The sequence below is a fragment of the Symphalangus syndactylus genome, chromosome 21, assembly GCF_028878055.3.
Source record: "Symphalangus syndactylus isolate Jambi chromosome 21, NHGRI_mSymSyn1-v2.1_pri, whole genome shotgun sequence".
In the NCBI taxonomy this organism is placed as follows: domain Eukaryota; kingdom Metazoa; phylum Chordata; class Mammalia; order Primates; family Hylobatidae; genus Symphalangus; species Symphalangus syndactylus.
Window position 1 is genome coordinate 77,495,447 of NC_072443.2, and position 13,646 is coordinate 77,509,092.

Consider the following 13,646-nt stretch of genomic DNA (forward strand, 5'->3'; position numbering starts at 1 on the left):
ATTGGGAGTTTGCGGCAGGAGGATGGATTGAGGCCAGGAGTTCGAGGTAACAGTGATGGAGTAAGGCTCTAGCTCATAAATAAACAAATAAGTAACAATGAATAAAGTAGGAAGAAAAAAACTAGAACAATCTGTCACAAAATACTAACGGTCTTTTAGTGTCTTTCTTCTTTAATTTTCGTACATTTAAAAATGTAATAAATATCCAATTCCTTTATAATAGAAAAATTTCTTTTAAAACTCTAATAGAAACTGATCTCAACATTGTCTAACACTTACATTCATTCTTGGGGGTAAGGAAATAGGGAAAAAAAGGGAGAACTAATTAAAAGCACACTGATCACAATGTTTTTCATTATTAAGCAGGCACACACTCCAACTTGCTCCTGGGGTAAACAATCCTTTGCTTTTCCAATTCAGTACCACTTACATGCATAAAATTTAAATGACTTTCTAAACGTGTTTGGTTAACAGAAGGATACAGAATTTTAAGAAAATGAAGAGGTCCTTAAGTATGACACATTAAAAAGAAATTTACAGAGAGACTCCAAGAGGACAGAAATAAAAATTATGGTATGCATGCAAATTAAATATGAAAATGGAAAATCTTCTGCAGAGAACTTTACAGTAAGCTATTATTTTAATGAAAGGGCCACCGACTTAATATGAAATTCCAATGCAAAAACCAAAAAAGTCACATCTCCATATTTCACGTCTTTAAAATCAAAGTAAGAATAATAATGGCAAACCCTTAGTGATCACAATGTGCCAGGTGCTGTCTGAAGCACTTTACATACTTCACAAATACGTCATAATACATAACTAATTCTAATGAAACTTTTAAAAAGCTAGGTGGCACATATTTTGGATTTTTAAAAAGGTTGGCCTGGAGAAAATAATACTGTAAATCACCTGCTCATAGGTTAATTTTTCCTTAAAGATATGTTCTCCTAATCCAGTAAGGAAATATTAACTTTCTTAAAACACTTTAAATGGTGCCATTTAGACAACAAATAGAAAATTAAGGGCATAAGTCTAAATGCAAGTAATATTATTAAAAGAAAATCTTATAAAGAGAAACTAAGTATTTTACTAACTAGGAAATGTACAAGACACACAAGCTTTATTGATTAAAGAATGTATAATACTTCTATAAAGATGCCTAAGTTATTTCTTGAATGCTGAGAGACTTTGAAGATCTTTTAATGTAGGTGACTTTAGCAGCTGTCGATGAATGGAGGTACTGTTAAATAGGAAACAGAAGTGGATCAGCTGACAGACCTTTTAGAGTCCTATCTTCAAAGGAAAGACGATGAAAATAAACCATTTAAAAATATGTGAGCTGATGAGGAAATCTAGAGTCCACAGCTGATCTCCTATTTATTAGTAGGTAATGTGTTAGGACCACATGCTCTGAATTTATGACTATGAAGGTCTAACACTGATTCAGGTGAGGAGTGCCTCACAGAATCAGCTTTCATATTAAATCAAGTTATATGGGGAAAATAGTTGAAGTCTAACTATAAAGAAACACCTTCCGTATGAAATAACCTGTTCTTTGAATTTGCATCTTAATAGGACTTTTATTCTCTTTTCATATCATTACAAAAGAATGCATCATCATCACAATACTAAACAAAACACAAAACAATCTGCACAACTTTTTTTTAAGGGAAAGATGTGTGTATTGTTTATTACAATGAACGATTCTGACCACCAACAACCAATGGCAGGAGGGAGGGAATAACACTGAGACCATAAAACCACCTTGCTTCTTAACAAACTTTCCTCCTTCACTTTAACATGTTTGAGGATTCTTCCCCAACCCTATTAATTCCATATCATGATGGTTACAAATTTTCCAACTCTGCCACTCCTTTCACAGCATTATTTTTTGTATCTTCATTAAAGTGGCCAAAAAAAAAAAATCCCCTACTCGTAATAATAAAATAATGTTGGAAACGGACATTAAAACACAGGATAAGTGAAAAATAGATCTGTCCTAAGACTCAAAGGACTATAAATTTAGGAAGTACACAAAAAATTAAAAATTAAACTCAATTTGATACATTAAATATGTGTAGCTTTTTGTATGTCAATCATAGAAAAAGTGGTTTTAAAACAGATGATCCAACCCATACTACCAACTGATAAACAAAAAAAAGCAAATGAATCATGAAAAAATCATCCTTTTTGAATTAATCCTTTCAGTGAAGAATACTAACAATTATTTGCATTGCAACAAATACAGTTCCCTAAAGATAACAGATGAATTATTTTATATGTACATTTCATTTTTATTTTTAGAGAACTGGTTGATAAATATATTTTAATTTCAAGGTATTATACACTTATGAGTGGGAAGCAACCTTAAACATTTTTAACAGCAGAAATATATAAAACAATTATAAGTGGAAATAATACAGACAAAGTGCCTTGTGTTTGTATCCTGGAGTCAAACCACAGAAATCTTAGGTTACTAAGAAAACTTTGAAAAACATTATTTTGAATATTAAAAATCATGCATTTTGGGGAGGGAGAGAATTAACGGCCTTTCTTTCCCTTAAAATACTTTACAATTTATGAAATATACAACTGGAATGGAGCAACTCCTAAAATAATCAGTACTGTGAGGAGGGAAATTGAGCACAGACACAAACTACTGCTTCTTCACTCAACCTGTTCCCAATGCTCAGCTGAAGAAGTTCCCACCTAAAAGAGCAGAAGTCATTCTATTTTAGACGGGTAGTGTGAAAGACTTTTTCTACGTATTAACTAGAATTAAATGGTAATTTGTAAAACGCTTTTCCATTTTTAAACATGAGAGTCTCTATCTGAAACCACAAAGCAGCAGGTACTGCCAGGGTCTTAGGCTAACATCTGCAACCCACCAGTCTGCATGGCCTATAAGTGGGTGTGGAGAGAACCAGAGTTCACCTGTCAGCAGCACCACAGACTCGACTGTCTGGGCTTTCTGCCATTAATTACCAGAGATGTGCCCTTTTTCTTGGTATTCTTTTTCCGCTGGAGGCTTCTGAAGGTCTTGTTCCTATGAACACATTTCAGGCTCAACATACTGTCTGCAAGGTGTGGGGGTGGAAAATTGGAGGCAGGAAGCAAGAGGCGTGCGTGCACTCACTCTCCCTTCCTGCTTCTCGGGAACCCAGGCTTGTCCAGCATGAAACTGGAGGTGAACCAACCATCCGTGTCTGCAGGGAGACTTCTCCCATGGACCACACGCCACTTGACACCACTCTTGCGGAGATTCCATTCACTGCCTCGGGCATCCCTGCCCTGGCTGCAATTCTGGCCCAGGAGGCCAGCGAAGCCTCTGGGGCAGAAGTTGTCACCACAACCGTATTAACTCCTTCAAGGAGAGCAGCAGACTCTACCAGGGCAGGCAACCCCTCCTCAGGAAGAAGAGCGACTCTGGGAGGATGCATCTCCTCAGAACTTTGCAGGGACATCTCCCCCTTTTCCACCTTTGATTTTTTTCATAATGTCTTCCAGATTCTGGCCTCTTTTTCCCGTGCTAGGAATATCCTTTTGATTTGGGTAGGCAAAAGAACACAGGCCCTTATGTGCATCTAATTTCTGGTCTCTGTGCTCAGCTTTAATTGGTGGCACCAGGCCCACAGAATGTACCTGGGAATCTGATTGACACTGGTACATTAGAGGGAATGGAGGAATTGGTATCGTCTTCTGAGGTTCTGGGTTGTCACTGCACTCTGCCTTCTTTGGACAGAGCATTTGGTCACCTTTGACAGATCTCTTTCATTTGGTCCCCTTCACTGATGTTCCTGGCAAAAAAATTGTGCTTGGTGCAACATTTCTTTCTAATTAAAACATACTAAATATAAACAAGGAATGACCAAATACTCTAAGAGCATAAAATACACTTTCAAAGCATATTAATTCTGAATAAAACACAGTACATTTACTGATAGAGATCAAGGCACATATCTGTATTATGTGTATTTTTCAGTTTGACACAAAATCAAAATATAACTGTATAAATACTTGATTTCCCAAAAAATTTTGTTACCTGTTAATTTCTCTCTCTCTTTCTCTCTCTCTCTCTCCTTCAAGAGTCTCGTTATGTTTTGGGCTCAAACTCCTGGGCTCAAGTAATCCTCTTACTCCAGCCTCCTGAGTAGGTGGGGCAACAGGTGCACCAACACACCCAGCAAAACCTTTCTTTCTTGATGACTAAATCATTACTTACCTTTCCATTATTAACTTAGATAAGAAAGAAATGAATGGATGGAAAGGACAGTCATAACAGAATGAACCAAAAAAACCTAAGAGCTCTTTAAAGAGTATAAATTTTTTATGGAAAGTACGTAAGTAAAACAATGTGAAAGTTAAAAGAAAACCTTAGTTTAATTCAATCCCCACTAACACCACAAATATTAACCGAAGGCCCATAAGGGCCCAATGCTAAGGTAGACTTCAGAGATACAAAATGATTAAAACAAGGTATTTGGCCTCATACAGACTACAATCTAAAGGAATCTCTTTTTTACATTTTTAAAGAATAACATGTTTCTCTACTAAATAGAAGTTCATGCCTTCATATCCCCATGACTATAACAGTGCCTGGCCCACTGTGGGCACTTAATAAGAAATTGCTGAAACAGTTGAAATGAATTACAGCATAGCTTGAAATGGCACTAAAAGTTCAACAGCACTTAAGTAGATGCTGGCTGCCCTTCCTCTCCTAAAGGTTGATCCTTCTCAAACTCCAAAGCTGAGAAAATCATCAGATGTATGCTGAAGTTCTGTGGACTCCACCCTCACCTCCAGGCCCCACCCACAGCTGCAGAAGCAACTCAACAGAAGATTCTGAAACCAGTTCTGTGGTGCCCAAGGAAAAGTCAAAGCCCATGTGAGCTGGAGAGGGACACAGGTATGGTGGTGCTATTTAGGAAAAGACCAGTCAGGAGGTTCCTGCCACAGAGTGTGAGAGCATGGGAGATGGGAGTCTGACCTAGGTTAGTAGGAGTAGGATTTGGAGATAGGAACCAGCACAAGACGCATTTTAGAAAAACAGCTGGTAGAGCTTTGGCAATTCAATGTGAGGGCTAAAAGAGAAGTCAAAGATGAGAAGAGCAGTGTACACTGGTACAGGGAAGGATAGGGAGTCTGATATTTGAGCTACAGTTTGCTTTTCCTATTAATAGGATCTGTGACCTTGATTTTTTTTTTTTTTTGGGGGGGGACAGAATTTCACTCCGTCTCATAGGCTTCCATAGGCTGAAGCCACAACCCCCAAAGCCTATCCTTCTCCTGGGTTCCCGAGCTCAGTCAGTGTGGTCACTACACATCCAGATGGTTGTGTCAGAAATCTGTGGATCCTTCTTGGCACCTCCTTTCTCTTCACCAGCTAGCAGCCAATCCTATCTTATGAATTTGCTCTCCTAAATATTTCTTCAATCTATTTCTCCCCAGTGTACTCCTAGTCCAAGCTACTATTACTTTTCACCTGGACAACTGCAACTCCCCAACTCATCTCTGTTCAACCTCTTTTTACTCCCCCACCATGATCCATTCTCCAGAGGAGCCAGAGGCAACATTAAGAAAACAGACCAAACTGATCACCTGGAGTTTCACCAGGCTGGAATACAATAGTGCGATCTCGGCTCACTGCAACCTCCACTTCCCACGTTCAAGCGATTCTCCTGCCTCAGCCTCCCGAGTAGCTGGGATTACAGGCATGCGCCACCATGCCTGGCTAATTTTTTTGTTTTTAGTAGAGATGGGGTTTCACCATTTTAGACTGGTCTCAAACTCCTGACCTCAGGTGATCCACCCACCTTGGCCTCCCCAAGTGCTCGGATTACAGGCACGTACCACTGTGCCCAGCTGACCTTGATATCTTTATTTCCTTATCTACAAAGGAAAGTTATTAGACACCAAGATTTCTCAAGTCCCTTCCAAACTTAACGTTTTACCATTCTAAGGTTCCAAAGGCTTTAAGTTTCGTTGGCTGTGAGAACCATGTATAAGGCACTGACGGGACGTTCAGAGGTGTGATACTGAAATAAAGAAGATTTCACATTGTTGTGGGACCACAGATGCTTAAAAAATGATTTTGACTACAGATTATTATTTTAGTTTAACTGTTTTCTGGACTGCAACACAGTGAGTGGAAAGAGCAAAAGCTATGAAGCCAAACAGATTCTCGGTAGAATCCAGATCTGCCAAATGACCTTGGGCAGGCTACTCAATACTCCTTAAGTCTCAGTACTTAATCCATGAAAGAGAGGCACTAACTGGGAAAATAAGAGACAAGAAAGAGCTGGGACTCATGTTCACTGGCAGCTTCTCTTGAGATGGTTCTGCAGAGTCCCTTATTTTAAGGATTTTATCTTCTCACCTTCCTTCACTGCTGCTGTCATGTAAGAGACTTTCAAATTTTAAGAAGAAAATGATTTATTAGCATAATCTGTGGTGGTTGAAGATTTCTGTTTATTGAACATTCCAACAAAAATGTTAAGACTCACAAAGCTGCTGAACCCAAACAGGTTTTTTGTTTGTTTTCTCCCATTTCCATCTGATATTTCTCCAACCCAGACAGGTCCTCTAGCTCCTAATCCGTATGTTCCAATCTCCACTCAGTATCTCCACTTAGCTATTTCACAGGCACTCTGTGTTCTGCAATCTAGCCCATAGGCTGAAGCCCCAATCCCCAAAGCCTATCCTTCTCCTGGGTTCCCGAGCTCAGTCAATGTGGTCACTATGCATCCAGGTGGCTGTGTCACAAATCTGTGGATCCTTCTTGGCACCTCATTTCTCTTCACCAGCTAGCAGCCAATCCTATCTTGTGAATTTGCTCTCCTAAGTATTTCTTCAATCTATTTCTCCCCAGTGTACGTACTCCTAGTCCAAGCTACTATTACATTTCACCTGGACAACTGCAACTCCCCGACTCATCTCTGTTCAACCTCTTTTTACTCCCCTACCATGATCCATTCTCTAGAGGAGCCAGAGGCAACATTAAGAAAACAGACCAAACTGATCACCTTCTGTTTATAAAACCTTCAGTGATTTTCTGTTGCATTTAGGATGAAGGAAAATGTCCTTTCATGGTCTTCGAGGCCCTGCATGCACTGGCTCATTTCCAGCCACTGGGCCCTCCTTGGTGCTTTCTGCTACACTGGCCTTATTCCCGGGGCCTTCTTACAGATGATTCCTCTGCCTGGGCTGCTGGGCCTTCCCTGCACCCCCTTATCACCTAATTAGTTACTGTTCATAAATCAGAACTCAGACCCAACAGCACACCCTCAGGAAAATGGCATGAACTGGTCCAGACTAGATCAGGTGTCCAAGTCAGACATTCTCATAGCACCTATAAAGCACTCATTACATTCTAATTAAACAATGTTGGTTTCATTTACCAGACTGTGAACTAGGCAAGAGGCAAAGGCAAGGCCCACAATCATCTTCTTAACAGATGTTTCCCCTATGCATAGTACCTGGTACATATGAAAGATTGAATATGCATTTGTAAATGAATCCATGAGCTAATCACCTATCCATCCATCAATCAATCTACAAAACCTCATTAAGCTACTATATAAACAAGATAGGTGTGCATCATGTGCAACACTCCACCTTTCTTTAATTTTTATTTGATTTTTATTCTGGCTATCTTTTATTTTTCACTGAATATATGCCTTATGTCTCCCATAAACTGAAGCTGCATGAATGCTTCTGAGGGAAACGCTTGTACTAGAATTGTGGAAACATTGAAGGAGACCAAGATAAGGCAAGGGTTAAGTCAATCCTCCAACATAAAGAAAAATCCAATCTGAATTTCTCTCAGAAGGACCCTCTCCACCCCCTAATAAGATGATATATAAGCCCAAAATTCGAACTGCCTATTTGAGTCACATTTATTTGTGAATTCCTGGGTACATATATACACCATCAAATCTATTTTTTCTCTTGCTACTCTGTCTTTTGTCGCTATAATTTGTAGGCCCCCAATTACCAAATATGAGAGTAAAGAAAAAACATTTTTTCCTTCTCCCAAAAGACAGAGAATATAAGGCAAAAGAAAAAAAAAAAAAAACAACTGTGCTTATAAAAGAACTTTAATAATGAAACCACCTTTGCAAAAATTACGACAGTGAGAAAAATCTGGCCTAACCAACTCCATCTTGCTTCTAACCTCCTAAGCTGCCCTTGTTCATTCCTGGGTGTAGGCCAAACTAACTTTGGGAGGAATTTAGTTCAGAGTTTAACTTTGAAATAAAGATGTTAACAGCCCCTCCCTGAAACAAACTCCCTCCTTGCTTAGGGACCAGATCCCCTTTGTAAAACTAACAAATAAGCCGCATGATTAGAAATTATGGCTCAGGAATCATACAGCCAGAGGCCACAAGATTCCCAACCTCCCTAATTGCTCCCATGGATAACATTATTATTGTAAGACCTACGACTGGTGTTCGAGGTATTTTTCAGACTCTGCATTCTGATAGACCAGCTGGCATCACTCAGACCAATAAAATCTGGCTCAACTAGTTTTGCAATCCCACTCAGGAACAGAAGACAACAAGAAAACCAGCTTCAATCCACTAGGATTACATCCCTCACTCAACCAAACAGCATTCCCCATTCCCTAGCCCCCTGCTGTCAAACTACACACACACACACACACACACACATTTTTTAACAAACAGGGAGTCTTCTTAAAAATACACATTTTTTTTCATTGCCCAGGCCAGAGCGTAATGGCTATTCACAGGCACTATCCCACTACTGATCAGCATGGGAGTTTTGACCTACTCTGTTTCCAACCTGGGCCAATTCACCCCTCCTTAGGCAACATGGTGGTCCTTGCTTCCAGGAGGTCATCACACTGTTGCTGAACTTAGTGTGGACACCCAACTGCCATACTGCTCTACAGCCCAGACCTCCTGGGCTCAAAAGATCCTCCTGTCTCAGCCTCCCAAGTAGCTGGGATGACAGGCGCACACCACCACACCAAGTATGTCAAAACTATCTTTATTTTAATTAATTTATTTATTTTTTGAGACAGGGCCTCAGTTTGTCACCCAGGCTGCAGAGCAGTGGGGCAAACAAGGTTCACTGCAGCCTTGACATCCCAGGCTCAAGCCATCCCTCACCTGAGCCCCCAAATGGCTGGGACTACAGGCACGCACCACTAGGCCCGGCTAATTTTTGATTTTTTTGGTTGTTTGTTTGTTTTTGTAGAGACGGCATCTCATCACATTGCCCAAGCTGGTCTCGAACTCCTAATGCTCAACCAATCCGCCTGCCTCAGCCTTTCAAAGTGCTGGGATTACAGGCCAAACTATCTTTAAAAATTCCCAGCCTCTGAATTTTCACTGAGGCTGAGTAATAATAAAACTCCGGTCTCCCATTTACCCAGCTCTATTTGTATTAAACTCTTTCTCTATTGCAATTCCCTTGTCTTGATAAATTGGCTCTCTCTGGGCAGCAGGCAAGAACTTGTTGAGTGGTTACAATAACTGATATAATACATTATTTTAGACATAGTACATTAAGACCAGAGTATTATTTTTATCACTATAAGGTTGATTGGAAAATGTGTTTTAGTTCAGTCAAAGCCTGTTAAAGGCAAGACACACAATACCAGTGCGGCATCTACTAACCCTCTCTCTTCCATCACCCCTTCCATTGCCCCACCAGATCTGAGGGAATGACCACATTTACACACATCAGTAGCCTCATGCTGTTCCACCTCAGAGAGGAAAGAGGAATCTCCACTATGCCTATTTCTAATGCTCAGAGCAGCTACTATAGTACATTCCTACTTCAAAAAGACTCATTTTCAATAGAAACCTTTGTAAAGAAATGAGTTTTATAATACTTTACTTGATTATCTTGAAACTTTCATTTTGATGCAATATAAACTGTAATAATTAAAAACCAAGAACGTAAAAAACAGATTGGAGGAAATTTGCTCCCACTTGATCACAAAACCTAACTAGAAATGTACTATTAAAAACTTGCAGAAAATTCTTTATATCAATGATCTGTGGTCTTCAATATCAGGCACTCAAAATAATTGAAGTCTAGAATGAAAAAGTCCATCTAGCAACTGATAATTTACCACTGACTGAGTGCTGAGCTATAAATTTAGTTAGAAGTTTAAGCCATGGCGGCCGGGCGCGGTGGCTCACGCTTGTAATCCCAGCACTTTGGGAGGCCGAGACGGGCGGATGACGAGGTCAGGAGATCGAGACCACGGTGAAACCCCGTCTCTACTAAAAATACAAAAAAATTAGCCGGGCGTGGTGGCGGGCGCCTGTAGTCCCAGCTACTCGGAGAGGCTGAGGCAGGAGAATGGCATGAACCCAGGAGGTGGAGCTTGCAGTGAGCCGAGACTGCACCACTGCACTCCAGCCTGGGCGACAGAGCGAGACTCCTTCTCAAAAAAAAAAAAGAAGTTTAAGCCATGGCATATGTATAAAACTTCAAATTCTAAGTCCACATTCATTTGCCCATGCTTGTTTGTTATTAAAACCACATGTTGTCACTGAATCATTTTATAGTTCATTTGAGACAAACATGCAGAAAATTGTGGGAAACAAATAAAGTCCTAAAAGTCTGTTAAAGGCAAGATACTCATTGCCAATGCAACCTCAGTTATGAGGCTTTGTGAAGCCTAAGCTAAAAAGTGTATCTGTGGTTGAAAACAGGTTTGTCTTAAGAAAACTCCACTGCAGCTGTAATGAGATTGAAACTGTAGAACCACTGATCGAATTTTTATTTTTATCCCATAAACTAGAAAATAGGAATTTCATTGCTTGATGAGAAAATGTGTGCCAAAACTTTAAATATCTTTAACTAGTCACATACTTAAACTTCACAGGGTGAAAGTGTCCTACATTTTAAAAATCTAAAGCATGCATCAAACTAATGAATTAGTAACAAAGGATTCCTTCTTTAAAAGACACTTTGCTGGATCCTAAATGTGAAAACAGAAACATCTCAAAATCTCCCCACACTCATCTTCAAAGTTCATTTCATACCTTATAAGCATTTTAAAGCAAATTTGCTATGATTTGAATGTGTCCCCCAAAGTTCATGTGCTGGAAATTTGATCCCCAGTGTGGCAGTGTTGAGAGGCAGGGTCTAATGGGAGGTACTTGGGTCATGGGGGCATCACCCTCATCAATGGCTTAATGCTGTTATCTGAGGAAAGAGTTCCACATAAAAGAGCGAGTTTGGTCCCTCAATCTTGGACTTCCTAGCCTCCAGGAAAATGAACAGGTAATTTCTGTTCATTATAAATTACCCAGTCTGTGGTATTCTGTCATAGCAGTACAAAACAGACTAAGATAAAGTTCCTCCTGATAATTCTGAATTCTAACTAGCATACACCACTCTCAAAATAAGAAGAAAAAAAAAAGCAGGCAGAAAGCTATATAACAAGAAAGCATAATACAACCCCCCAAGAAAACTTTTGAAAAATGTAAACTCAACTTTTGCCATTGTTTTCACAACCCCACAAATCAAGTAACAACCTGCTTCATATCTACTTCCTTATAATTACTTTATGCACCCTGTCCCCCACCCACTGGGCACACAATTCAACTGAACAAACTTTTAAAAGACCTCTACAGTTTGCTAAGCATGATGGTTTATAAAGAAGAGATACAAATCCCTACACGGAACGGTTTCTCAAACTGGAAGGAACATCAAACCAACTATCAGCACTCCATACTAGCGCAATCTGAGAGTCCAGTGCAGGAGGGGACTGGGGGAGGGGGAGCCTTTCCAGAAGGGACAACACTGCAACTGAGCCAAGATGCATAGATTCTCATCACGCTATAAAAGACAAGAAAAGAACTCTAAATACAGAGAACGGTTTAAACGTTAGCATGCATCATAATCACTTGGAAGGCTTGTTAAAACACAGATTCTAAGCCCTAGCCCCAGACTTCCGATTTAGGTAGGGCCTGAGAATGTGCATTAATATCAAGTTCCCAGGTTATGCTAATAATGCTCTTGGTCTTTTCACTGTAACACTATGTGATGAGAGGTGGGGGTCTCTGGCACGCGCTCTCTTTCTCTCTCAGGTGTTTTTTATAAAGATGCTAATCCCATCATGGGGCCTCCACCCTCATGACCTAATTCACCTTCCAAAGGCCATACACCTCCTAATACCATCATCTTGAAAGTTAGAACTTCAAAGTAAGAATTTTGGGGGAACACAAACATTCAGACCATAGCGATTATATAAATGTTTTAAAATATGACAATTTTTTTAAATTGTTGAACTCTAGCCGGGCGTGGTGGCGGGCGCCTGTAGTCCCAGCTACTCGGAGAGGCTGAGGCAGGAGAATGGCGTGAACCCGGGAGGCAGAGCTTGCGGCGAGCCGAGACTGCGCCACTGCACTCCAGCCTGGGCGACAGAGCGAGACTCCGTCTCAAAAAAAAAAAAAAAAATTGTTGAACTCAGGGCACTTTTAAGCAAAGTTTAAATATTTCATAAACAAATTATCTTAAACGTACTTTTTAAAATGCAACTGGTTTATACCGTTTCACACCTATTAGTATGACTATAATTTAAAAAGAAAAAACAAAATAACAAGTGGTGACAAGACACTGGAACCCTAACACATTGCTGGTGGGAGTGTAAATGGTGCAGCCACGGTGGAAAACAGTTTGGGGCTTCCTCAAACAGCTAAAAATAGAATTCCTTTATGACTCAGCAACTCCACTTATAGGTAGACACCCAAAACAATTAAAAGCAGGAACTCAGACAGAACCTTGCATACCATTGTTCACAGCAGCCTTATTCACAATAGCCAAAAGATGGAAACAACCTGGGTGACCATCAACAGAGGAAGTATATCCATGCCATGTAACATTATTCAAAGAGGCAATGGGGTTCTGATACAAACTACAACATGGATAAACATTAAAAACACTGAGTTAAGTGAAATAAGCCAAACACAAAGGACAAATATCACGTGGTCCACTGATACGAAATAACTAGAACAGGCAAAATCACAGAGACGTAAAGTGGATTAGAAGTTACTAGGCGCTGGGGTGAGGGGAGAGTGGGGAGTTATGGCTCAGTGGTTACAGTGTTTGTATCTGGAGTGATGGAAACATTTTAGAAATAGTGATCATGGCTGCACAACACTGAACGTAATTAATGCTATCAGGCACTTAAAAATGTTAAAATGGTAAACTTTAGTTTATATATTTTTTATTAAATACCACCATAAAAAGCTCAAGTTTAATTAATTCAAAGTTTAGTCTCAATTATTTGCCTAAAGGCCCACTAAAGATTAAATTGCTGTCCAGCACTTTGGGAGGCTGAGGCAGTGGATCACCTGGGGTTGGGAGTTTGAGACCAGCCTGACTAACATGGAGAAACTCCGTCTCTACTAAAAAAAAAAAAAAAAAAAAAAAAAAAAAATTAGCCAGGCGTGGGGGCATGTGCTTGTAATCCCAGCTACTCAGGAGGCTGAGGCAGGGGAATCGTTTGAATCCAGAAGGTGGAGGTTGCGGTGAGCCGAGATCACACCATTGCACTCCAGCCAGGGCAACAAGAGTGAAACTTCACCTCAAAAAAAAAAAAAAAAAATATTTAATTGCTGTCACAGTACTTTGATTTCAGTTTAGACGACCCCTTA

The 13,646-nt window shown here is 40.0% G+C and overlaps 1 protein-coding gene and 1 pseudogene across 4 annotated transcripts in view; both read right to left on the reverse strand.

The window, feature by feature from the left end:
• Window positions 1-13,646, reverse strand: part of SLC25A26 (solute carrier family 25 member 26) — a 172,001-nt gene that overhangs the window by 54,703 nt on the left and 103,652 nt on the right. The gene's annotated exons all lie outside the window — the stretch shown is intronic.
• LOC134735506 (developmental pluripotency-associated protein 4-like) lies at window positions 2,923-4,888 on the reverse strand (annotated as a pseudogene).